The sequence below is a fragment of the Crinia signifera genome, chromosome 7, assembly GCF_055691185.1.
Source record: "Crinia signifera chromosome 7, ASM5569118v1, whole genome shotgun sequence".
In the NCBI taxonomy this organism is placed as follows: Eukaryota; Metazoa; Chordata; class Amphibia; order Anura; family Myobatrachidae; genus Crinia; species Crinia signifera.
This window is the reverse complement of record NC_139223.1, coordinates 175,170,498-175,198,303: the sequence shown is the minus strand read 5'-3', so window position 1 is coordinate 175,198,303 and position 27,806 is coordinate 175,170,498. Positions and strand designations below refer to the sequence as shown.

At 48.3% G+C, this 27,806-nt stretch overlaps 1 protein-coding gene across 13 annotated transcripts in view; it reads left to right on the top strand.

Annotated features, from left to right (window-relative positions):
* The window catches only part of MAP2 (microtubule associated protein 2), a 200,299-nt gene that overhangs the window by 9,261 nt on the left and 163,232 nt on the right, over positions 1-27,806 (top strand). For all 13 annotated transcript variants that reach the window (XM_083154442.1, XM_083154441.1, XM_083154436.1 and 10 more), the window contains exon 2: positions 15,346-15,391. The gene's annotated coding sequence lies outside the window, so the exon portion shown is untranslated. The remainder of the gene's footprint in view (positions 1-15,345; positions 15,392-27,806) is intronic.

Here is a 27,806-nt window from a genome sequence, read left to right as displayed (position 1 = left end):
GGATGACATAACTCAACAAGACCCAACACCAGTACATAGGTGGATGCCAACTGGTCACAGGCAAATGGAGAAAGCTGATAACATCATTATTATTTTTGAAAATATATGACCATGTCTTCCTCACCTACAGAAAGGACATAATCCTTTTAAAATTTAATTTCACCTTCTTGAAATTTTTTTGGACCTTGCCACTAACTTCCATATGATGTGAAGGCCCCCCCCCTCCGGTGGTCTTCAGCCAGCACCATCACTTGTACCAGAGCTGATATGGCAGTGTTGTCACACTGTGGTCTTGGATGTGCTTGTTATACATCATTCTCTCAAGGCTACGTACTTGAGGTACATTTTTTCACTTACCTTAGGCTATTCCAAATGGGTGGGAGGCTGAGAGATAGTCACCTTGCTAACTACAGTCTGATATCAAACCCTCCGCTTCTTAACACGATATATAGCAATTGCCACTAGCAGATTATAATAATTTGGATGATATTTCTCCAGCACTTTAATTATGGAATCTATATGTCCGGATCTGGGGGTGGGGGTATGCGGTCATTTGGCCGGTGGTGTCTAGGTTGACGGTCAATAGGTCAACCACTATTGGTCAACAGGCAGAATGTCGACAAATGAGATAGTCAACCTGCATTAGGTTGATTCGGTCACAAGGTGGATGCATGCAAAGGTCACAGGACAATGTGACAGTTAGTAATGACTGCAGCTGTGCACCAGCTAGGTGATCTGCAAAACATGGACCGTTGGTAGATCTGGAGGACCGGTTTGACCCCTGATTACATTATCCCGGAATTTGGGATTGAAAAATGCCTAATCTGGGGATTCTCTGGATCCCGCAATTGGCTTCCCTGATAAAAAAAAAACATATTTACTTACATGTGCGGTGCGGCCGTGAGCTATATGGTGCTGCTGGGCGGATAGGCCACGATGCTGCTGGAAGCCGATTGGGCAGGCTGTTCTCCTGGAGCTGGGTAGAACGCAATAGATGCGGTGGGAGGGCAGCGTGCCCATGACGAGGTGGGCTGTGCTGCTGTGTGGCCTGCACAGCGTGACCTCTGACCTCCTGCAGAGCCACGCTGTCAGAGATGGTCGAAGCCGGGCAGTGTCTGAGCTGGTGCTCAGGCGCTGCCCGGCATTAGACTGCGCATGCGCAATCTAATCCCGAAATCCCGGTGTTTTGGGGGCCAAATATCGGGATCCCCCCGTTCCCGGTATTGGTCACCCTAATTGTGACTAATTACAGAAGTTTTTATTGTCAGCTATTGCTTATACATTTAATCTAATTTCCCTTTATTCTGTGTGGTTCTCCCTGTATGAGTTCCCTATTCCTATTACTTAAGGGGTGTACACACGGTGGGATTTTGACATGAGATTTTGAGTAGATAGTGGAAATCTCCTAGAAGGTTAGCCAAAATCTCCCTATTTTTCTCCTGCTTAGTCAATATTATCGACTACTAGCATAGATTGCTTAGCATGGATTGACTGTGCAGGAAAGGCAATTTTGACGAGATCATCTCCTATATATTTAGCCAGATGTGTCAATCATGTGTGTGTATAACGCTGGGTGCAGTTAGTTAAACAGTTAACTCCGCCCCCTCCCAGCATTATACGCACACCGCCCCCGGGCTAATAGCCTATCAACGCAGATTGTCCCGCCCCTCCCGCAATTTCAAGGCAGCATAACCCACCCGGGACGCGGAGCACTTTTTCGGTTCCCATGTTAACCTTTTGACTGTCAACTTTCCCATTGTTGACCTAATGATTGTGTCAACCTTTGATCCAGTCGACATTGGGCATGTCGACCTTCCGTGGTTGACCCAAGGCTTGGCCGCCCCCAGTGACCCATAACCATTCTAAGACACCGAGCGTCACCACCGCAGCCACACTCACCTGATGGGCTGCAAATGGGTATTGGTGGGTGGGGTGAGGGGGAATTAGCTGAAGTCTTGCCTGGGGTGCAGAGTAACAGGGTTTTTTGCCGGCAATAGGGTTTGCATCAATGGGTTACAACTGAGGGCTGTGCATGGGTGTAGCGTGTGTATCAGCTACTTCAGCGGTATTTGTACCTCCGCAATGCTTGTTCCGTCATTGCCATCTCAGATTGGAGGATACAAAAGAAAATTCATGGAGACAAAAAAGTTATATTATTAGGATAAAGTATTTAAAAAAAATTATTTTATCTATTTTTAATGATTTTATTTATAATCATTTTATTAACTAGATGGAACTGGGCCTTCAGGTCTAATGTGCACACCCGGGGCTGGCTAATGCCCGGTACACACCAGGACGATGGTGCTCGTGAGCGGATCATCACAGGAACGTACGACCCGCTCACAAGCTGTCGGCGCCGCCCACATGCCACAAAAATGCCGCTGATGTGATCGCGATCCGATCACGACCCCCACCCACTGCAATGGCCGGTTCTAAGATCCTACCTGCAGCAGGTAGGATCTCAGAAAAGACCGACCGACCAGCGGGGCCAGGCATCGGATCGGGATCGCATTAAAAGAACAGCGAAATGGCCCAAAACATCGCCAATTTACATTGTTCGAGATTGTATCTAAATTGACTCGTTTTGGGCCATATCATCCTGGTGTGTACCCCACATTAGACTCAGGGGGAGATTCTCTAAGAATCTCCGCTCCCCTTCGCCGCCCATCGCATTTATAATTATCGCATATGTTCTAACATATGCGATAATTATAGCAAAGGACAGCTCTTGCGTTAAGAGCTGTCCTTTGCGGTGAGAGTCGCCGGGTCCCAGCAGGTCCCGGCGGCTCCCCCCTCCCTCACACACCCGGCGCTGCTGCTGTTGCGCCGGGCTCTCCTCCTCCCTGCACCCGGAAGAGGATCAGTGCAGGGAGTAGGTCACAGGTCCGGGCAGCACAGAGCTGTGCTGCCCGGACACAGGTGAGGGGGCGATGCGGGGCGGCGGGGGGTCGTTGCGGGGCGGCGGGGGGTCGTTGCGGGGCGGCGGTGGGAAGCGGCAGAAGCCCATTGGCTTCTATGGGGCATCGCCAGATTTTTCTGGCGATGCCCCCCGCCGCGTTAACCCGGCGGGGGATGCTTACAGCATCCCAAAATGCGGTAAAAACCCAGATAACGGGGTTTTTACTGCATTTCTTGCTTAGAGAATCTCCCCCTCAGTCATCGGAGACTGGACCTTAACGCTATCACTTCCGACCAGTGTCCCTGAGGAACAGAGTAATGCTCCGCTGACTGGACACAGCGTTACTGATAGGTTACTGCTGAGAGAGTTTACTGTTATTAGCATGATAAGCAATTTAAGATCATTGGTTGCCGTTCCGCCTAGTATATGGTAGCCATTGCCAGGGGCGGAGTCTACAGATCCCTCTCCCAGTGAATTATGCTTTATGTAGCCCATAAACTACAATACCATAGCAACCAATGAGATTATGTCTATCATTTTCTAGGATGCAATAGATAAATGATAGAGAGGGGGACATTTACTAAGATGGGAGTTATATTTCACATGGGATGTTGCTATAGGCAATTAATCAGAATCTACTTATTTACTTAGCATCTTCTAGAACAGGAATAGGGAACCCTCCAGCTGTTGTTGAACTACACATCCCAGCATGCCCTGCTACAGTTTTGCTAACTGGCCATGCTTCCTTTCCACATCTTTTCTGTCTTGTGACTTCATAGGTAACAGTTTTTGCCAGGGTAAATCACAGGTATATTTTATGCACCCAGTGTCTTTCCCATTATTACATGCAGTGTTTAATTCAGTCAGCAACAAATATGTAAATCAGTACGACAGACCGCTGCGCAATGAGACATAGCAACAGCTGGAGCTGGCGTGGCTTCATTTCCAGAATTAACCCCTCTGTCGCCGACCAGTAAACAGATCCGGCCTGTTCTGCTGCCGTCGGTGCAGGGTACAGGCTGCATAAGTTCCAGCGTCGCTCTCGGGGTGGGTGCTGAGAACAGTGTGATTCACACCTGTGAATCATGTCGTGCGGCCTCAGGGCTCCAGCAGGGAGTTGGGATTTGTACATCAACGTCTTAAATAGAATTTAGTACTTGGTGCAGGACATCAGTCAGACCTGCGCTCCTGTAATGTGTCACTGTTGTCATGAGGAATCTCTGTCAGGACAGATGAATGTGTTGTCAGAGTACAAGGAGGAGACCTCTCTGGCCTGGTGCCCGCCGGGATTTGTCACCTCATTACCAGCAGGAGTTTTTTCTAATGTCATTATATAATCTGTGTTGCTGGACTATCCCAATGTTTTGTCCATGATTATCTAGGAGCCTGTGCATGGTCTCTGGGTGATAGGTCAATAGTGACATTCCATATGTCGACACATATTGTCGACATGCACTAGGTCAACCTTGGCAATAGATTTTCTTTTGTTGAATTTTTTCATGCCTTATGAGGGATGCAGTCAAAATCCCGACAGGGTCAAAATCCAGACAGGGTCAAAATCGTGACAGGGTCAAAATCCCGACAAGGACAAAATCCCGACAAGGACAAAATCCCGACATTTAAAATCCAGACAGGGTCAAAATCCAGACATAGAATGTACAGGTGAAACAGTCTACATGACTTTCGGTCGACAGGTGCGAGGTCGACATGGTTTTTTTCACTGTTTCTTGACCCGACATGTGCCGACAGGCGGTATTTTATGCCCTACCATCCACTACGGCGTGGTGGGAGAATAAAATTGTGTGCCAAGCGCAGCGAGGCACCGTGTTCGAAGCATTGTGAGTGGCTGCGGTTCACTTCCAACTGTGTCCATGTCGACTGTGTCGACATTCGGTTAAAAAAAAACAGTGAAAAAACCCATGTCGACCTGGCTACCTGTCGACGGAAAGTCATGTACACTGTTTCACCTGTACATTCTATATGTTGGTATTTTGACCCTGTCTGGATTTTAAATGTCGGGATTTTGACAATGTCGCTATTTTAAATTTCGGGATTTTGTCCTTGTCGGGATTTTGTCCTTGTCTGTATTTTGACCCATTTGGGATTTTGACCGTCGGGATTTCATACCGAATGGGCATGTCGCTTTACACTAATTGGGTGTTAGTGTTGACATGTGTCGACATTGACACAAAGGGGGTTATTCTGGTTCACTTCTTCTGGGAAATTTATTTTCAGATGGACAAAACCATGTGCACTGCAGGGGGGCAGATGTAAAATGTGCAGAGAGAATTAGATTTGGGTGAGTTATTTTGTTTCTATGCAGGGAAAATACTGACTGCTTTATTTTTACACTGCAATATAGATCTAACTCTGAATCTAATTCTCTCTGCACGAGTAACATCTGCCCCCCTGCAGTGCACATGGTTTTATCAGAAGGAGTGAACCAGAATAACCCCCAAAAAGCAGTGAAACCTCATTTTGACCTTTTCATGTCTGCCTTTTTTCCTGATGGCCTTTTTCTTTTGTTGACCTTTTGTCAATGTCGACTTTGTTTATGTCGACGTGCCTGTTGACCTTTCGGGATGAAGCTATTGATTGCCGTTCTATGCACTCTCGACCCTGTGGTTCACCTTTGCCGGCCCAGCATCCTTCTCAACTACGGTAGAGAAACTTATTTACAGAATTATCGGTACTTATGTAGTATCTGGGCTGCCGATTTTTTGATTGTATGCCTTAAGTTAAGGCATACAATCAGATGCGATGCGATGCGATATCGCATCGCATCGCATCCGATATCGGATGCGATATCGGATGCGATGACCCGATTTTTCCATAGGAATCAATGTTAAAATGATTCCTATGGAAAAATGGGTCCTTTTCATACCCCTACTATCCAAGTGGGCATGGAGTTGGATATAAACCTGTGGCGAGCGTAGCGAGCCACCGAGCCCGAAGCGTGGCGAGCGAAGCGAGCCCCGCGAGGGGACGGTATTCATCCCCTCGCGGGGCTCGCTTCGCTCGCCACGCTTCGGGCTCGGTGGCTCGCTACGCTCGCCACAGGTTTATATCCAACTCCATGCCCACTTGGATAGTAGGGGTATGAAAAGGACCCATTTTTCCCATTGAATTCCATGTTAAAATGGACTCAGTCCATTTTAACATTGATTCCTATGGAAAAATCGGGTCATCGCATCGCATCGCATCGAATCGAATCGCATGGTCGCATGCGATGCGATGCGATCTCCCGATCCGACCCGATTTAGAAATCGGCAGCCCAGATACTACATAAGTACCGAATTATCTAGTTTTGTTTACACCGGTTTTATTTCCTGTGCAAATAACAGGGAGGTCGGCGTAAAGGCATACTTACCTACCCCCCCCCCCCCCCGCCCCGAAATGGCCGGGAGGCTCCTGAAAATCAGGTCCCCCTCCCGGCCCCACGGGAAGGTGGGCAAGTCTTCTGCATGCTCTCCAAAGCCCCTGCACCCCACGAAACCACTGAAACAAATGCCAATCAGCTTCTGTCACTTTTCAAACACTGCCTGCATGTGACAGTTAGGAGCTGACACTTTATATCTCTGGGTCACCGCCCCCCACCGGTTGCATTTTTCGCAATGGGACCGAAGTTTCATTTTTCGCAGTGCACCCGCAGTATTAAGGCGCGTGTGATTACTGAGAATCGATGGATCTGTATGTGAACCTGAATCAAGACCATCCCTCAATGTGTTTTTAGACAGAATTGAAACAGCGTATTAATGTCAGTAAAAAAGGCTAGCTGTCAGTAAATTTGTACACAATTATAAATATCTAAATAAATTGTCAACCTACGTGTATAGCAGTGATAAATGATATTTTCCCTAGTCGGTCTGCCCGGCTCTATGCTCCCCACCTGCGCAGGCACGCCCCACAACATAGATTTTGGTAACACCATTGTATTTAATGCTCTGTGCACTTACACTGGCACACACGGGATTGGAGCAGCTGTAAGCAGTGGCGTAGCTTCATATGTGGCAGATTCTGCGGTGGCTTGGGGGAGCAGCGCCAGCAGGGTCTGTGGTGGGTGCCGCTGGCTGAACTGACAGGTGGAATTTTTGGAAGAAAAAGATTGTCTGTTGCTGGTGCACCAAGGATTAAAGATACAATAAGATTTAACTTTTATTAGAAATTGTAAAAAGATTGCGAAATAAAACACACAAACTTATACATAGACACAGACTAGTGAAAATAAGAATCCTTATTCAGTTGAGCTCCCGATATATTCTTTAGTTTGTCGGGCAAATCAATATATTATCACAGATCCCCCAGTGTGTATGCAGCAATGTCCACGGGAAAAACCCTGTTGGAAATGCTGGAGGTCCCACAGTATAAAGTTTATGCTGTATGTGCGGTTAACCTGCTAGATATCTCCCATTTAGTCACTCTACCATGAGAGGGGATTGATATCTATTGCAGGAAAAAACTTTTAGAAGCAGAAAACGGCGTCCTATGCATGGATTCTAGACCTCTGGTGCAGTGTGCGGCTAGTGTTTTTCCGTCACCTGCCCAGGGTCTGATGCTAGCCCTCTCGGACTGTCAGCCATGGTTCTAAATGCAGCAGCGTCTGGGGGTTATACCCGTGCGGCTTCTATACGTATGCCTGTGCAGAACTCTGCAATACAGGCTGCCTGTGTGCGGTGGGCTGTCCAGCGTTTAGACACCACGCTTTCCGGCAGGGGGTTCCGTGTACAGCAGAGACCCGTCAGCGCATCATACAATAATCAAAATACATTTGTATGTGGGGAGGGGTATCGGGAGTCAAAACTGATGTGCGGTCTACTGAACTGACAGGTGACCCAGGCAGCAGTGAACGCTGAGCTGGTCCCGCCCTGTACATATCTAATGAGCGGGGACTAGGGATGGCCATTGACCATCGATGATTAGAAATCATCGATGGTTTATGGTCGATGTTGAATAGTTTTGCCATCGATGGGGGAGAACCAGATGGTTTCCCACCATCGATTTTAAAGCTTAAACGAATAGTTCCGTTTTTGCTTTTTCCCTACAGTGCCGGGACACGGAGCATAGCTCCGCCCCCGATACCCGCGAAGCCCCGCCCCCGCATTTTGATTGGCCCACAGGCCACTCAATCAGAGAAAATGGATGACCATCGATATGCAAAAGCATTGATGGTCATCCATAGAATGGTTATAGACTAACGATGGGCAGTTGCACTTTTGCCATCGATGGCAATCATCGATGGCAAAGGCAACGATGGCCATCCCTAGCGGGGACCCTGGATTTTTTTTGGGCAGGGGGGAGGAAAATTTCAAGCTACGATACTGGCTGTAAGACATATCTACCAACTACTGTGTCCTACAAAAGCTTTAAGACATGAGACAGAGGGACAGTTCCCTAAAATTAGGATTGTCCCATCTAAATTGCTTCTGAGGTGAGCAGGTTCCATGCACACCAGCTACGTGTGTGTGCAATCATACAGGGGTGACCTTAGCGCAGGGTCGCCTACTTTTAAAGACTGTCAGCAGCACTTCGGGGGGCGGGGCCCAATGTAGACGTCATCAAGCCCCGTCCCCAGTACTGCAAATCCCGCAATTTGCAAGTCTTCGGGGAGGGGGCAGGGCTAAATGATGCAATTTGCATCTTTACCCCCTCCCCCTAAAAGCCACAAGTCGCTGGAAATTAACACTGCTGTGGAAGAGATGTGGGGGGGGGGGCACTGGTATCTGGGTTGCCAACCTTTCCAGGGGTCCGTGAGGGGGACATGATTTTCGAGAGCGCCTCCTTTTTGAATTTCCTGCAGTGTAACATGAGTCCAGCGACCCGGGTCCTGCTCACACCATATACCCCTTTTACAATAGAGCCGCGACCCGGATTATTGCCGCTCCAGTCCGGGGCGGGGCTTGGTGTAAAAAAAATAAATAATCCGGGTCCTGTTACCCGGTGTCCGACCCGGCCAATGTTCAGGGTCGGACACGGGGCTTCCCCGGAGTCAGGGGCTGTGTAAATAGGTAACCCGGGTGTTGCAACCAATCAGATTTGAGCTTACATTTTATACGCAGTATTAGATAAATTGAAGCAGGAATCTGATTAGTTGCTATCAGTAACATCTCCTCGTTAGAAGATTTGATCATTTTGCCCCTAAATATTTTAAATACAAGATTATGGCGTCGATTTATCAGATCTTACTGATTCCAGCCAATCAGGTGTTTATTTACTAAGATGGGGGTTCTGTTGAAGATGGGATGTTGCTATGGGCAACCAATCTGTCTGTTATGTTCTAGATAAGGGCAAAATAAATAAAAAGTTGATTCTGATTGGTTGCTATGGGCAACATCACATTTTCAATAGAACTCACATTTTAGTAAATAGGGGCGGGATGTTCTTACATCCGCACCCCAGCTCCGCCCCCTATCGCCGCCCATCGCATACATAATTATCGCATATGCTCTAACATATGCGATAATTATGGCAAAGGACAGCTCTTGCGTGAAGAGCTGTCCTTTGCGGTGAGAGTCAGCGGGTCCCATCGGGTCCCGGCGGCTTTCCCCTCCCTCCCTTATCCAGCGCTGGTGCTGCTGCACCCGGAAGAGGATCAGAGTGCAGGGAGGAGGTCACAGGTCCGGGCAGCACAGCACTGTGCTGTCCGGACACAGGTGATGGGGGGGTCGGTGCGGGGCGGCAGGGGTCGGTGCGGGGCGGTGGTGGGTCGGTGCAGGGCGGTGGGGGGTCGCGTTAGAAGCCCATAGGCATCTATGGGGCATCGCCAGATTTTTCTGGCGATGCCCCCCGCCGCGGTAACCCAGCGGGGGATGCTTAGAGCATCCCAAAATGAGGTAAAAACCTGATAACGTCATGTCTAATGCTGCAGATAAATTCTTCCAATTCTATATTTGCTGTGATCTGATCTGTGGGCGATTCTTGGATCATTGTGCACCCGTACACTCAGCAATTCTAGATCAGTGTGTATGGTCTGCAGATCTCTGCCATGGGATTGGGAGGTCAGGAACAGTGGGGGGGGGGTTGTGTGTTGGGCAGTCCAAAATTCTGCCGGTCATTCGTATGTATTCCACATAAACAGTGACAAAATATTGTAATTAGTACAAGGGGCAAATCTACTCCAGATCTCACTAGGCAAAGCTTACCCCCGGTAGTGGCAGCGTGTCTGCGGTGCTGCTACAGAAGTCTACATTTAAACCTAGTGGGAAGATAAAATTGGGAATTTCCCAGAAGTGCCCTTTAATTCCCAGTGTGGTTTGAGGTTAGCGGAGACCACTGACATTCTCAGGACCTCCAGCTAGCTTCTCGTTTCAGCATTGAGAATGATTATACACTAATAAGGCATCCCCTGTATTCCGACATTCCGCCAGAGTGCATCGTACATGCCAGCAGCCTGGCATATTTCATGTTCATGTTTATGGAAGAGGGGTATATAAAATGTACACAAATCATGGTGTGGTTTGTAGTGTTCCAGGTTCCAGCGAGGCGGCAGCACACCAAATGCAATCATACAAATAGTAGTAGGCAGGCCAGAAGCTGTAATACTCCTCATCCTGTTCTAGGTGCAAGAAGTTCCCCAAGATCTTATGGGATGATTAAAGTTCTGCATCCTATACAACAGGGACGGGGAACCTTTTGGTTCACCAGTTGTTGAACTACACATCCCAGCATGCCCTGCAATAGTTTTAGCTTTGCTAAATAGCAAAACTGTAGCAGGGCATGCTGGGATGTGTAGTTCAACAGCAGCTGGAGGGCCAAAGATTCCCTATCCCTGCTATACCATCATTGTGAGGGGCTGGTAATGTTTGAGGCTTCTTTGTGCAGGCCACAGCCTCCACACATGCCACAGCCCCCACACATGCCACAGCCTCCATATATGCCACAGCCCCCACACACGCCACAGCCTCCACACACGCCACAGCCTCCACACATGCCACAGCCTGCACACATGCCACAGCCCCCACACATGCCACAGCCCCCACACACGCCACAGCCCCCACACACGCCACAGCCCCCACACACGCCACAGCCCCCACACATGCCACAGCCTCCATACATGCCACAGCCTCCACACATGCCACAGCCCCCACACATGCCACAGCCTCCATATATGCCACAGCCTCCACACACGCCACAGCCTCCACACACGCCACAGCCTCCACACACGCCACAGCCTCCACACATGCCACAGCCTGCACACATGCCACAGCCCCCACACATGACACAGCCCCCACACACGCCACAGCCCCGAAACACGCCACAGCCCCCACACATGCCACAGCCTCCATACATGCCACAGCCTCCACACATGCCACAGCCTCCATACATGCCACAGCCCCCACACATGCCACAGCCTCCACACATGCCACAGCCCCCACACATGCCACAGCCTCCACACATGCCACAGCCCCCACACATGCCACAGCCTCCACACATGCTACGGCCCCCACACGTGCCACAGCCCCCACACATGCCACAGCCCAGACACATGCCACAGCCTCCACACATGCCACAGCCCCCACACATGCCACAGCCTCCATACATGCTATGGCCCCCACATGTGCCACAGCCCCCACACGTGCCACAGCCCAGACACATGCCACAGCCTCCACACATGCCACAGCCCCCACACATGCCACAGCCCCCACACATGCCACAGCCCAGACACATGCCACAGCCCAGACACATGCCACAGCCCAGACACATGCCACAGCCTCCACATATGCCACATCCTCCACACATGCAACAGCCTCCACACATGCCACAGCCCCCTCACATGCCACAGCCCCCTCACATGCCACGGCCCCCACACATGCCACACGGCCCCCACACATGCCACAGCCTCCACACATGCCACAGCCCCCACACATGCCACAGCCTCCACACATGCCACAGCCCCCACACATGCCACAGCCTCCATACATGCTACGGCCCCCACACGTGCCACAGCCCCCACACATGCCACAGCCCAGACACATGCCACAGCCTCCACACATGCCACAGCCCCCACACATGCCACAGCCTCCATACATGCTACGGCCCCCACATGTGCCACAGCCCCCACACATGCCACAGCCCAGACACATGCCACAGCCCCCACACATGCCACAGCCCAGACAAATGCCACAGCCCAGACACATGCCACAGCCCAGACACATGCCACAGCCCAGACACATGCCACGGCCCCCACACATGCCACGGCCCCCACACAACACAGCCCCCACACATGCCACAGCCTCCACACGTGCCACAGCCCCCACACACGCCACAGCCCCCGTACATGCTATAGCCCCGAACATGCCACAGCCTCCACACATGTTACAGCCCCCACACGTGCCACAGCCCCCACACGTGCCACAGCCCCCACACATTCCACAGCCTCCACACGTGCTACAGCCTCCATACATGCTACAGCCCCCACATACGCCACAGTCTCCACACGTGCCACAGCCCCCACACACGCTACAGCCCCTTACATGCCACAGCCCCCACACATGCCACAGCCCCACACATGCCACAGCCCCCACACATGCCACAGCCTCCATACGTGCTACAGCCCCTGTACATGCTATAGCCCCCATACACGCTACAGCCCCCACACATGCCACAACACCCACACATGCCACAGCCTCCATACGTGCCACAGCCCCCACACACACTACAGCCCCGTACATGCTATAGCCCCCACACATGCCACAGCCCTCACACATGCCACAGCCCTTACACATGCCACAGTCCCCACACATGCTACAGACCCCACGTATGCTACAGCCCCCACACATGCTACAGACTCCACACATGCCACAGCCCCCACACATGCCACAGCCTCCACACATGCTACGGCCCCCACACGTGCCACAGCCCCCACACATGCCACAGCCCAGACACATGCCACAGCCTCCACACATGCCACAGCCCCCACACATGCCACAGCCTCCATACATGCTATGGCCCCCACATGTGCCACAGCCCCCACACGTGCCACAGCCCAGACACATGCCACAGCCTCCACACATGCCACAGCCTCCACACATGCCACAGCCCCCACACATGCCACAGCCTCCACACATGCTACGGCCCCCACACGTGCCACAGCCCCCACACATGCCACAGCCCAGACACATGCCACAGCCTCCACACATGCCACAGCCCCCACACATGCCACAGCCTCCATACATGCTATGGCCCCCACATGTGCCACAGCCCCCACACGTGCCACAGCCCAGACACATGCCACAGCCTCCACACATGCCACAGCCCCCACACATGCCACAGCCCCCACACATGCCACAGCCCATAGGGCCTTATTCTGGTCGGTGCGGTCCGTTACGAATTCTTTCTGAGGGCGCGTTTTAGCCGTCTGCGCATGCGTAGGCAACGCTATGCGCTTGTGCCACACATGGTCTCCGTACTCGTTCTCACTAATACCATCCACAAATGTGCACCGAATTGACTCGGGAAATATGGGCGTAATATGGGCGTCATTCGGACCTACACAAGGGCGTGGATTCAAAATGGGAAAAACTGGGCATAAATATGGGCGTACACGAGGGAGTGCACTAACTGTGGTAGGCGTGCATTTGGATGGCACACCGACTGCAAACGAACCAACACGCATGAAATATGCGGTCTTCATAAGCAAGTTTCACTTTGCGGAGAGCACTTGTTCATGCGCTAGGCATTCGGTTCGCCCAATTAGTACGGCCGCACCTGAAGCACTCTCAGCTGAACACAATACAATCCACTCCTCTACTCATTAGTGATTATTTACACTCTTTTCATAGCTTCAATTGGAAGCATTGCTGCCTAAATGGACCATTACTAAATACACAAATATAAGCTGAAAACACCACTGCATGTTTGCTACTTTACCCACATTTACACTGCAAGCAATGGACAGAAATTGGTACCACTAAGATCCATTTTTTACGAGGTTGCCTAATTGCATAAGTGTGTCATGTGACAGATTTATGAGTTCAGAGAATAGTCGTGAGTTTTGCGGACATACCCCGCATCGGTGCGTACGGGCAGCTTCCCGTCCGTTCTGACGCTGTAAGACCGTGCAGAATCTTTGTGTTCCCACCGCACACGCACAGTTTGGATGTTGTCCGAAAACACACCCTCTTCTTAGAGAGTGAGTCCGTCCGAATGCGGAGGACCTGTGGGCGTTTCTTCTTACAATGTCCGCACAGCGTGGCGTGCGGTCCGCTCCGAAAGAATTCGTAACGGACCGCACCAACCAGAACAACCTCCTTAGTTCTTATTTATTTAGCCCCTTCTAGAAGATATTAGATAGAATCTGATTGGTTGGCCATAACAACATCCCATCTTCAGCAGATCTCCTATCTTAGTACATTTCCCCCTTTGGGTCCCGTGCCCTTGTTATCTCACAAATCCATGAACTTCTCACAGATTCTGTGCATTAATGCCCAATACTGCTAACTGGCATTACCGGGAGAAATCAGGAGTATAATTGAATAACCTGGTATGATAAGGAAAAAGTCTGGGTCGGCAGTCAATCGATCGACACCATATGGTGGACATAGAGAAGGTCAACACAAGCAAAAGGTCGAAATGCGTTTTAAAATGTTTGCTTTTACTTTTTCATAATTTAGCATATTGACACCAAAAAATATGAAAAACTCTTGTTGACCAATGCCATGTTGAACTTCTGTTTGTATCGACATTTTTGTCTATGTCGACTTTGTCCATGCCGAGCTGCTGACTGCCACCCTAGACACTGTCAACCCGTTATACCGTAACCGTGACGGAGCATGGAAAATTATGTTAAAGTCCTTTTACTTTCTGTAACTTCATGTTCCGGGTATACAGTAGGTCATAGGGTCGACGCCACTAACGGTCGACGTGGCTAAAATGGCTAAGGTCGACGGGCTCGAAATGTCGACACAAGCATTAGGTCAACAATGGGTAGGTCATCAGACAAAAGGTCGACATGAGTTTTTCACTTTTTTTCCCCCCTCAATTTCAACGTGTCGACATGGACACCGTCTAAGTGTATCGCGTCCCTTCGCATGGCTTGCTGGCACACTATTATATTATCCCACGACGCCCTAGTGAATGGTAAGGTATTAAATACCGCCTGTCGGCACAAGTCGGATAAAAAAAATGTGAAAAACTCATGTCAACGTTTTGACTGTCAACCTTCCCATTGTTGACCTAATGTTTTTGTCGACCTTGCGACCCCGTCATCATTTAGTGGTCCACCTAATGTATGTCGACCGTCACAGTTCCATGTTCCATGTAGATGGATTTTCGTCAGTACATTTATTTGGGTTTAGTGACATGTTACTGTGCGCAGATTATTCTGTCACATCATTGCTGTGTAGATCCCTGACTGTCACACAAGTCACACGTCCTTCCACCAAGACAAAAGCAGAGTGTTCCGCGGCCCTGAGGCGTGAGTAATGATGTTGTTTACTGTCTGATTTCAGATACCTCTCCTGCTGGACTTGGCGCTGGATGCTTCATTAATCCCTGGTAAGCTCCATCACAAACTTCTGTTGTATCTGTACTTAGATAGAGGGACGCAGGCACGGGTGGATTTACCACAAGGCAACCTAGGCGCCAGCCTAGGGCCCCCGTAAAGATACCCTGGCCTTCCAAAAGTTTTCCAGAGGAGCATTGCTTGACTACCCCCCAAAAAAATATGAAAACTCATGTCGACATTTCCCATGTCAACCTTTTGACTATCGATCTAGGCACTGTCGACCTAATGAATCATATACATATATATAAATATATATTTGCTGATGTCGGCAGTTTCCGGGCTGTTACATTTACCACATTGAGCATGTGGATTGAAAGTTCTACGGAGTCAAAGTCGACAGTCAATAGGTCAACACCAAAAGGTCAACATGCAATTGATTCGACATTGACAAAAGGTTGACACAAGCACAAATGTCGGTATGAAAAAAAAGTTGATAAGGTTTAAATGAGTTTAACACTGGTTTTTGTGTGTGTCAATGTCGAAGCCTGATGACACGGGCCCCCAATTAATGTAGCATGGACCCTCGGTTTGCACGCCAGGCTTCATGCACTTTACCGTTTTTTGTCAAATGTAGTCCAAGTGGATGATAAAGTATGAAAAAGTACAAATAAAATGCGAAAAACTCATGTCGACCTTTAATTTGTCGACCATTGACACGCCTTCCTTTTACTTGTGTCAACCTTTTATTTGTGTCGACCCATTACTTTTCCACATTATGTCAATGTCAACCGAGTGCACGTCGACCTTTGCCAAAGTCGACCAAGTGTATGTCAAACCAATTAATGTCGACCTAGATACTGTGGGCCTATAAAGGACTTTGTATTTATACTCCAGTAAGTTGTTCCCATTTATATTTCTGTATAATTAATATTGTCAGTGAAAAATGGTTAAAGTAATTCTGTTTTTGAGTTTGATTCAGTGACGACGCAATGTCAGCATTGTACGCTGTGTATGTGTGTGTGTGTGTGTGTGGGTATATATTGTACTGCCCATGTGTATAAGTCACATCCCGCCGAAACCGGTCCTGGGTCTGCGTCGATGCATATTTATTGGGACCGGGGGTCCGGATCCAACGTCCGCGATACGGGGCGGCGGTACACTTAGACGGTGTCCATGTCGACGATGTCAACATTTGGGACAAAAAGTGTGGAAAAACTCATGTTGACCTTTTAACTGTTGACCATCCCATTGTCGATATAATGCTTGTGTCTGCCTTCCCACCCTGTCAACCCATTTCATACTCGACCTAAGCCATGTCGACTTTCAGTGGTCAACCCAATGCGCGTCGACCAATTATGAGTCGACCCAATGACCTATATCCCAATGTCCAGCCTGAGTCATCTTCAGTTTACGCAGGACAATCGTTACCCAAAAACATTGCGTGCGAACGTTCCAAGCATCCGTGATAAGATTGCGGCGCTAGAATATAGAGTAGTTATTAAGGGGACTCTCCTGTTCCCAGAGCGCAGCAATCATTGCAATGCTGCCTGTGAAAGTGCCGGCAAAATGACCTATTTGTGGTTTTCTCCCTTGAATTCTCGTCTCTGGTTGAAGTGCTTTCCTGCGGAAGCTCTGAGCTGCATTGCTGATGCCAGTGAGCGGCAGACAGCATTGTACTACGCTGATAGCTATCAGTGACTTCCAGATATGATCTCATTACTGCGCTATCTACAGCGGGTCCTGATGAGAGTGAGGTGGCTTTGTGACTGCCGGCTAGTACAATTGATTACTTGTCTCAGGCAGGGCAGCCGCAGTGATCTCGCTCTTGTACATATCGGGGCTTGCTGCTTTGCTATGGAGATTAATACTGCCGACCCACCTTGATAGGCATCCTGGTCTTAATGTCTTCTTGATAGTATTTCTTCAGCTTTGCAATTGCAATGCATATCATTGGGGGTTATATCATTTTTTATTTCCGCTAATTTGTCACTTAGGCCCTTATTCTGATTGAGTCGGATGGCTCCGAGTGCGGACGTCCGAACACGGCGGGAGGTCCGTGCAGAAAATGATCGTACGGAATCATCCGAGCAGGGGGTGGAGAGGGGCGTGAAGGGCTGTTTAGGCTCATTACCATATGTGTACGTCCTGCGTTTCATGGGCGTACCCATGAGAACGCTGGGTGTGCGTATGGTAATCCAGCCGTGACGCACGTGTGGGGGGCGGACAGCTGACATAGCCGGATGCCAGCTGCCCGCCCATATCCCTGCTTTTGCACGGAGAAATGTCCGAGTGGTCTGGAGCACTCGGTGCTGTCTGACCACTCGGTCCAGCATTCGATGGTCGGTGACCATCGGAGGATGGGGGAGGTTCCCACAGATGGGGGAGGTGTTCACATGAAACATCCACTCGTGGTCCGTTCCGTTTTACCGCATTCGGACGGTGTGAGCGATCCGTATTGTAGGCGGGGCTAAGAACACTAGGTACCTGTTCGAAATACGCATCCGACCAAGTCAACTAGAATAAGGGCCTAAGTTATAGTAATTTGAGCTTTCTCTCTGTTTCCTGTCTGGCTGTGATGATCACGCGGCTATGTATAAACAGTCATAATGATGTCACAATGAGTTATGCGGACCGTACACCTACAGCAGGATTTTCCTGTTCTACCCACAATGATCGATGATCAATAACACAATTGGCAGCCATTAATGGTTGAGGATTGTAGGCGTGCGCAGGAGCCGTGTTGGGTGTACCTTTATGGTTCTTCTCCGCCGCATTGTGGACTACTCTACTCCCCCCCCCCCCCCACCACCACCACCACAGTGATCACTATTAGATAACTAACGGTGCAGAGAGGCGAGACGAAAATGGAGTTTGTGGTGTTCAGCCAATCCCCTCCACCCAAGACCACGCCCCTCAACATGACACCCCCCCCTTTTTATATGCGGACACACCTGTCTGAATCAGGCCTCATGTTCCAAGTGGCACCCGTATACAAACAAGTTCTAAATGATCTAAAGGCCTTTATAGAGAGTAAGTGGGCCTACACACGGGGAGATGTGTGCTGAGCGATCTGTCAAGACCAGTGTTCTCCGGTGAGATCACTGGCCCTTACCGGCGATTACAGGAAGTAGATTTATCCAGCATGCTAGATATTAATCGCCGGGCAATAGCGGAGCGCGGGGCCACGCAACACTATCGCTGGGGCCTCTACACACGGAACGATGTTGGGGCATTTTCTAAGCGATCTAGTTAAATCGTAAGTGCTACAGTATATCCAGTACCTGCACATAATATCGCTAGATATAGTATTTGGAAAATTACATTGACGCAATATATAAACATAAGGTACTTATGTACTATCTGGGTGCCCGATTTTTTGATTGTATGCCTTAACTTAAGGCATACAATCAACGCGATGCGACGCGATAATCGCATCGCATCGCATGCGACCAAATCGAAGCCCGAAGCGTGGCGAGCGAAGCGAGCCCCGCAAGGGGACACAGATTTTTAAAAAAGTATTCTGTGTCCCCTCGCGGGGCTCGCTACGCTCACCACGCTTCGGGCTCGGTGGCTCGCTACGCTCGCCACAGGTTTATATCCAACTCCATGCCCACTTGGATAGTGGGGCAAGGAACAGGACCCCTTTTTCCCATTGAATTATATGTTAAAATGGACTCAGACCATTTTAACATTGAATCCTATGGAAAAATCGGGTCCATCGCATCGCATCGCATCCGATTTGGTCGCATGCGATGCGATGTGCCCGATCCGACCCGATTTCTAAATCGGGTGCCCAGATACTACATAAGTACCAAACATAATACTTGATATGTGATACAGAATGAGTCAAAGATGTGAGATTATTAAAGTATATTCTCTTGTTTCCTATCTTACTGTAAATGCTGCGGCACTTAAAGGAAGCGGTGGGGGGATGGAGGGGAGAGAGATTCATGACACCTAAATAGGACAAGCGTAGGTGTTTCCTATAGCAACCAGATTCTAGCTGCCATTTACCTAGCACATTCTCTAAAATAATAGATTGATCCCAGTATTGTTATAATACTTTTTGTTCCAAATCGTAGAACACAACGCTGACCACGCGTCCTCTTTAGAAGGTTTGAGAAATCTTACTTACAATCATGGCCTCGTTGTCTTCTTTACAGACTGCGTTACCGCATCACATTGACATTCCCTGTCACTCCCCCCAACCCCCCCATCACCTTTGCTCAGGTGATCGTACGCTGGAGCTCCCTGACCCCCACTTCTCCAGCCGCCATGCAGTGACGTAGGCGGCAGGCTCGGGGATGTTCGGGGGGGCTCGGGGGGACTCAGGAGTTCAGACGCCCAAGTCCTCCCACGCCGTCGCGAACATCACCGAGCCTACCGCATGAGGTCACTGCTGTGACTGGCGGCTGGGGCAGCGGCGGGGAGCTCAGCCTCCGTACAAAGGCCAGATCGAAGGTTAGGTGGGGGCTGGGGGAGGGGGGGGGAGTAATTGCCGACGTTGTGCATGTTGACCTTTGTCAGTGTCGACCGTGTGCATGTTGACATAAATTCCAACAGCTAAATTAACCAAATATCCCCGTTTCCCCCACCTCGCCCACTATTTCATTGATGAGGATGGGGCGGCTTTCCGAAACTCTGTTGCCCGAGGTAGATTTTCCCAGACTTATTTTTAGCTAGATCACGCCTGAGCTCCCCGGTAAGATCACGCTCAGTACTTGAAAGACAATATAAATCTTGCTGAGTAAGGATCCCAGATTTCTGCATCTAAATGTGTGATAATGCCGGCACCCAGGGTCTTGATGGAATGTAATTAGTGAGGAGAATGAAAGAACAGTAAAATCGGTAAATCAATCGTTTCGACTGGAAATACCCATTTGTGCTCATTATTTTCTTTCCTTAAACTTTCAAATGGTTGCGTTGTCACTTTTGAAGAGTGATATGAATACTTTTGCAGTCGAGAAATGCATAAACAGCAAAACTGTTTTTTTTTTTTGCAAACAAATAAATATAAAAATAAAGTTGAAGAGTGAAAAAAAAAAATGGAATCACTTTGAACGTTATAGACAGTTGGTTGTAACTTTAATCCTACTGGGGCGTACACATGTAGCGATATAAGGCCTTTTTTTCTGAGCAATCTCACTATAGCGTGAAGGGACATAGCGATAGTGATGCGTGGCCCTGTCTGCTGAGAAAACTGGCCCTGACCCCAGCGATTAAGTTGATTTATCCGGGGCGTGACCACGGATAGCAGGGAGTGAGTCGGAGGACGCTGTGCTCTCCTGCTCCGTGATGTCTGACAAACCACGAGGAGATCTCCTACCTCCCCGCTAGACGCGCTTTCCCCTGACCCGCTGTCGGCATCTAGAGAGCCCGCTGCCGCATGATCCCCGCTGCCGGTGAACCAGAGAGCCCGACGCCGAGGGGGAAGTTGATACACTCCGTCAGAGGGAAGTGACGCGGCCGGAAGCTGGAGACCAGTCTGGGGTCAGAGCTCCGGCGTCTGTAGCAGGAGGCACGCCGTCACCTTCCCTGTTTCTTTCTATCCGGCAACTACTTCCCTTAAATTGGGCTGTGAGCGGCGCCGGAGTCACTGAGCAAGACAGGGGCACTAAAGAGGCAAAACAGAGGGGCAACCTGCCAGCGGGGAGAGCGTTGGTGGAAGCCATAGAAAGCTGGGGGAAGCCACACTGCCGTAGAATCTGCGGTAGAGGAGCCTCCCTGGACACTGCAGTGAGGAAGCCGTGGATATACGAGTTAAAATCTGAGGCACTGCAGGAAATACCTCGAGGTACTCTGGGATAAAACAACTTGCCGGCAGTTAAAGTGCTGGGAATACAGCATATCCAGAGCTACTGTGGTCCACATAAGAATTCTTCTAAAAAGCGATATCAGTGGATAAAACTGGTAATAATCAAAACGGCCTTGGCTGGAAGCCTGAATTAGGGACACGCTAGCCCAGAAGTGAGTGAGAAAAGTACCTCGATATCCCCGTGGCAAATGTGAGTACACTAAGTATATTATTCAATTTACTCTGATTTACACTCTGTTAGATAGTGTACAAGACTTGGACACTCTCCCTGGCCCTTATCCAACTGCATGCACCCGGGATTGGTTCCTTAGAGCCCTGACCTTTGTAAAAAGACATATCGCTCTGGAACCCCAAAGCTAGACCTATATATCAGCCTCTGACTTAAGAGGGGAAAGGGCAGGGATTATAAAAATATAACCCTTTAACAAACCAAGCATTTAAAAGGAAAGACCCCCCTCTCTACCGGATAAAGGCAACAATGGTAAAAGGCCAGAACACGGCCGCCAATCGGCTAGCTAAATTTGCCAGGCAATCCGAGACCCCAACCTCCTCACCTAAAGGCGCAAAAGGCGGCGACTCCCTACTAGACATTCCCGCAGAAAGCGACAAACAACTAGAACAACCAGATATGTCTATACAAAAAGTCCTCGATGCTCTGGCTGCCAGTGAGGGCAGGCTAGCGGAAAAAATAGAAAAAGTACAAGGAGACTTGGACATAATTCGCCAGTCAGTAAACAAAGTCCAAGATCGAGTAAAGGAGCTAGAGGTCCGTACTTCATCCCTAGAGGATACAGTTACACCGCTCACAGGGAAAATGGAAGATATGGCTTTACAGATTAAATCAATCAACACAAAAATAAATGACATGGAGGGCCGCCTACGCAGAAGCAACCTGCGGTTTATTGGGTTGCCTGAAAAGGTAGAGGGGAATACTCCGGAACTTTTTGTGGAGAAATGGTTGACAGAGACATATGGCCGGGAGGCCTTTTCACAATTTTTCTTAGTCGAAAGGGCTCACCGAGTTCCAATGAGGGCTCCCCCCCCTGGGTCCAATGATCGTACATTTATTATTAAACTGCTTAACTATGTAGACAGAGACATAATCCTAAAATTGGGGCGAGCAAAAGGCCCCTTACTCTGGAACCAGAAAAGGGTCTCAGTTTTCCCCGATTACGCGAGCGGGATTCAGCGAGAGAGAGCCCAATTCTTCCAAATTAAAAAGAGGCTTAGAGAACTTGAACTGCAATACACAATGATCTACCCAGCAAAATTAAAAGTTATACATCAGGGCAATTCCCAGTTCTTTCTCACACCAAATGAGGCTGCAGGATGGCTGGATGTGAACTTTCCAACCAAACAGATGATGTCACCCCGAGAATAGAGGGACCCGGTCAATGAAGAGAAAATGGTGTTAATTAATCGGCATGGAACAGAGGAAAGGAACTGTGCAGGATAAATGATATTATCTAGGCCTGGACTGACCCCAAAGGTTGTGGCCCCCCTTGTGTTTTTTTTTTTTTTTTTTTTTCTCTCCGGGCAGGACATAAGGATTATGATCAATGCTATATATAATACCGGACTTTGAGATCCTGGACAAATATGTTATAATTTTTCCTTTTTTTTTTTTTTTTTTTGGGGGGGGATTCTCCCTGAGGGGGATATATAAGGGCCTTATTGACCCTTTAGGTTATATCTACATACTTGACTTTTGTTTTTCTCGTATTGTGGTATTCTTCTTTTACTGCATATTCCTTCCCCATAAATGCCAGAATACTTTCTTTATTCAGCTAAATATCTTGGGAAGAGTTAATAACAAAGATGAGAAAAGGGAAAGGAAAATACACTATAAATAGACAGCGGTAAGGGGGGAAGGGGGGAGGGGAGGGAGGGAGGAGATAAGGAAATAAAAACTGTTTTGTGGAGCAGGAGGGCACCCCCTAGCAGGTGGTCATTCATTTATAGTCCCCGCAAAAATGTCAATTGAGTCTGTGTTTTCCAGTTTTGGGGGGGGAGGGAGGGAGGGTGGAAACAGAGGTAGGCGAGCCACGGGGGGGATTGGTCTTGCAGGGAGGGAGGGGGGGGATAGAAGGGTGGTGGGGAAACGGAAAGGGCTGCTAACACTCCAATATAATTCAACTTCATGGGTAGAAGTAAAGATGATAACCAGAAGTCTATGACGTATAACCTTGTCACCTGGAATGTGAGGGGAATGAACAATAAAATCAAACGCTCCCTGGTAATGAACCATATCCGCAAACAGGCGGCGGACATAATATGTCTCCAGGAGACCCATCTGGAGGGTGGGAAGGTATTGGCACTTAAAAAACCCTGGATTGGGTGCGCATATCACTCAACGCACACCTCAGCCTCCAGAGGGGTCTCAATTTTAGTTCGGAGGGGGGTTCCCTTCATAGCGGAAAAAATTGTAGTGGATAAGCTCGGCAGATACGTGTTTCTTAAATGTAGGCTAGGGTCCAGGACTTTATTAATAATGGCAGTATATGTCCCGCCGCCGTTTGGATATGAGACACTGAAAATAGCTGCAGAATTTTTAGCTCTCTATCCCTCTACTCCAGTAATAATGATGGGAGATTTTAACAACACTCTTGATCCAGTGCTGGACAGGAAAAGTGGGAGGGGCATAGTAAATATGCCACGGAAAACGGGATTCGCAGATATGATCGGGGAGATGGGGTTGAGAGATGTCTGGAGGGAAAAATTTCCTGATAGACAACAATATTCATGTTTCTCGAGCTCATACACTACTTTTTCCAGAATAGACCTGGCCTTGGCCACGGAGGAGTTGATTCCCATTATAAAGGAAGTGGAATACCTAACAAGGGGAATATCAGACCACTCCCCACTCAAGCTAGAACTCGACCTTGGGGACGAAAAAGGATATTCATTCTGGAAGCTAAATACATTTTGGTTAACTCAGATCCAATTCGGTGAGGGCCTTGAGGCGGGGTGGAATGAGTTTCTAGTAAAAAATAAAGATTCAGCGTCAACAGAAATAATATGGGATGCTTTTAAAGCATATGTTCGGGGCTCCCTAATAAGAGAAATTGCCGGCCTTAAAGCTTCGTATAGAGCTAGGGAAAGAGAACTGGAGGCAAAAAGTCAGAATCTAGAACTAAGTTATCTTCAAAATTCCACAGAAGAAAACAAACAGAATTGGAGGGAGGCCCAGGAGGCATGGCTACAATGCCTGACGGAGAAAGAGAGGCTCCGGGAATTATATGCTGGGCATGTAAGATACCTTGAGGGTGATAGACCAGGAAGCTTCCTCTCAGGCATTGTAAGGCATGACAGAACAACTAATACAGTGACTGAGATCAAGACTAGAGAAGGAAGCCCCGTTTACCAAACCCAGGAGATAGTTGAGGTATTTAGAAACTTCTACCAACAATTGTATCAATCTTGTCAAAAATATACAACTTTAGAAATTCAGAATTATTTGGCAGACATAAAACATCCAATTCTATCTTCAGGGTCAAGGGAATTTCTCGACGCTCCCATTACAATAGAGGAAATCCAAGGGGCGATCACATCCATCCCGGTTGGTAGGGCCCCCGGGATGGATGGGATACCCCATGAAATATATAAAAAATATAGTAACTTTTTCTCCCCAAAATTTCTTATGGCATTCAATGATATATATCAACAAGGGAAACTCCCAATATCTATGACTGAGGCCCTCATTATTGTAATTTTAAAAAAGGATAAAGACCCTCGGGAGGTTGGATCTTATAGGCCTATATCCTTACTGACAAATGATGTCAAAATCCTTGCAAAAGTGCTATCTAAAAGATTGAATCAAGTCCTATCAGAGGTAATACATAGTGACCAAGCAGGGTTCATGCCAGGTAGGTCTACATCTTCTAATTTAAGGCGGCTCTTTTTACATCTACAGGCCCATCGAGATGGGATACAAGGCGCAGCAGTTATCTCACTCGATGCGGCCAAAGCCTTCGACACAATAGAATGGAGCTACCTGTGGGAGACTCTGGTGTGGATAGGAGTAGGCCCAGTTTTTGTCAACTGGATCAAGTTGTTATACCAGTCTCCTTCGGCTAGAGTCTCAGTTAATAACTACATTTCCCCAAAGTTTGAAATAGGAAGGGGTACAAGGCAGGGATGCCCTTTGTCCCCCGCTCTTTTTGCCATCGCCATCGAGCCACTGGCCTGCATGGTAAGAGAAAGTTTAAATATCAGAGGCCTTAGTATCGGCAGGAGGGAGGATCAGATCGCCCTCTATGCCGATGATATCCTCTTATTTGTACATGACCACTTGGAAGCAGTACCGGAGGTCTTGAGGATGGTAGAGAGATACGGGGGATATTCGGGCCTCCAGATTAATTGGTCAAAATCTTGTATTTTACCACTTCAGGGAACATGCCCCCCCTTGGTCACTACTCCGATACCCTTGAAATGGGTACAGGAGTTTCAGTACTTAGGAATTCGGGTGACTAGGAATGCTTCTGAGTTCGAGAAACTGAATATTTTACCCCAAATAGAATATATTAAGTCCAAAATAGAACCATGGGGGCGACTCCCACTCACAGTCACCGGAAAGGTGAATCTCGTAAAGATGATAATCCAGCCAAAGATATTATACGTTCTCCTGAATTCACCTAAATATTTACCAAGACAAATTTTTCGACAGATAGAGGGATTGATTTCATCCCTAATATGGTCCAATAAGAGACCAAGGATAAAACTAAAAACCCTGATGAGACCAAAGGGAGAGGGCGGACTGGCGTTGCCGGATCTTTGGCTGTATTATCTTACAGCTCAACTTGCACACCTTAAAGGGCTAATTCAAGAAGAGCATAGAAATGATAGTTTCACAGAGATAATTAAGATCATATCCCCAGGGCATACACCACTACAGATGCTTCTGAGTGGCAATAGGAAAAGAAGTTGGCCACCTATAGTCCAGCAAATGATCTTAATATGGAGACAGGCGGAGGGTATCCTTGGGACCCAAGGCATAGACCCAGATACACCACTTAATAATGCCAGGGTACTAGTAGAAGTGAATAAATTACAGGTTAGGAAGGTCTGGTGTGAGGAAGGAATAAAAGCGATTGGGCAGTTGTATCTGAACTCGGAATTTAGATCTTTCCAGTCTCTAAAACTTGAGTTCTCTCTCCCAAACAAATACTTGTACAGTTATATACAGTTAAGACATGCATGTAATACCCAATTTAATCAAATAGGGCCCAACTTAGAAACTTCACTAACAAAAAATCTATTAAAAAAGTGCCCTAACAGACACGCAGTGTCATACCTCTATAAGGCCCTTAGTCATGAAACACAAAAGGATGATCTGATAGAACTAAAAAATGTTTGGGAGAAGGACTTAGGTCCTATCTCCACTGAACAATGGAAAGAAGCCCTGGCAAATGTAGGGTTAGCAACTAATCAGCTGAGTCGGCAGCAGACTCAGTTATTTGTGGTGCATAGAAAATATATGACAGCGGAATTACTCCATAGGATAGGTGGTAGGGAAGATGCTAATTGTCCCAAATGCAGGGTTAATATAGGAACGTTCTGGCACTTAGTATGGGCATGTCCCAATATAGCAAGTTTTTGGGAATCGGTAATGGAAGAACTGTCCACTAGAGGAGTCCCTAGGGAAAAGAATACGCCAGCTGCTTGCCTTTTGGCAGTAATAGAGAAGGAGGGTATGGATAGATACTTTAGACAATTTCTTATAAACGCTTATACTCTGGCAAAAATCTGTATAGCCAGGAAATGGTTGGCTAAAGAGAGTCCTGAGGTGGGAGAATGGAAGGCCCTGATGGACATAACAATGTCTCATGAAAAATTCACTTATATGGCCAGAGGGGCGGTAGGCACATTCCATAAGATATGGAACTTCTGGAGGACCTAGAGGTCGAGTGTATCCACAACGGAAATTAAAATAGGGTGATTTAAGGTTTAAATCAGAAAAGTGAAAAAATAGCAATAGGGGAGTGGGGAGCAGCCTAATCCGGGGGGAAGGGGGGGGGGGGGGGGGGGATAAGACGAAGTAAATAATAAAGTTGAGTAGGGACAAAGGTCTTCAGGCTGTTAAAAGGACTAGCTTTAATATACAATAGTATTTAGGTAAACCTTTACACTTAGCGATTTGAAACATAAAGGACACATCTAAGGGGATTGTCTCCCCTAGTGCACTGGAGAGAGGATGGGGGGGGATGAAGGGTGCGGACATCTGGGGACAAGACGGGAACGGAATGCTGGGCCTCACCGGTATTGGCTAATAGGGTAGGGAAATAAGGTAAAAAGAATAAATCACAACCAACATTAGATTAAATAGATACACACAAGGAGGAGAAGGAGGGGGGGGGAAAGGGAGGGAAGAAAGGGGGGGGGGCAAGAAAACACACATTCACAGTCACATGTAATAGACACGGCACTACGACTTAGGTCTAATAAAATTAAGTTACACATAAAGTAAAGTAGAAAACACCAAACACCATAAATTTAAAACAATCGGCGACACCCGAGGATTGAGAATGGAGTCGTCAATATCACATTGGCCAGCGGCCGGTGCAGCCCAGCATTGGCCCCGTCAATATATGTTCGGCCCGTAATCCCGGCCCTACCTCTACCCAGTTATTAACATATACGAGTCGATACAT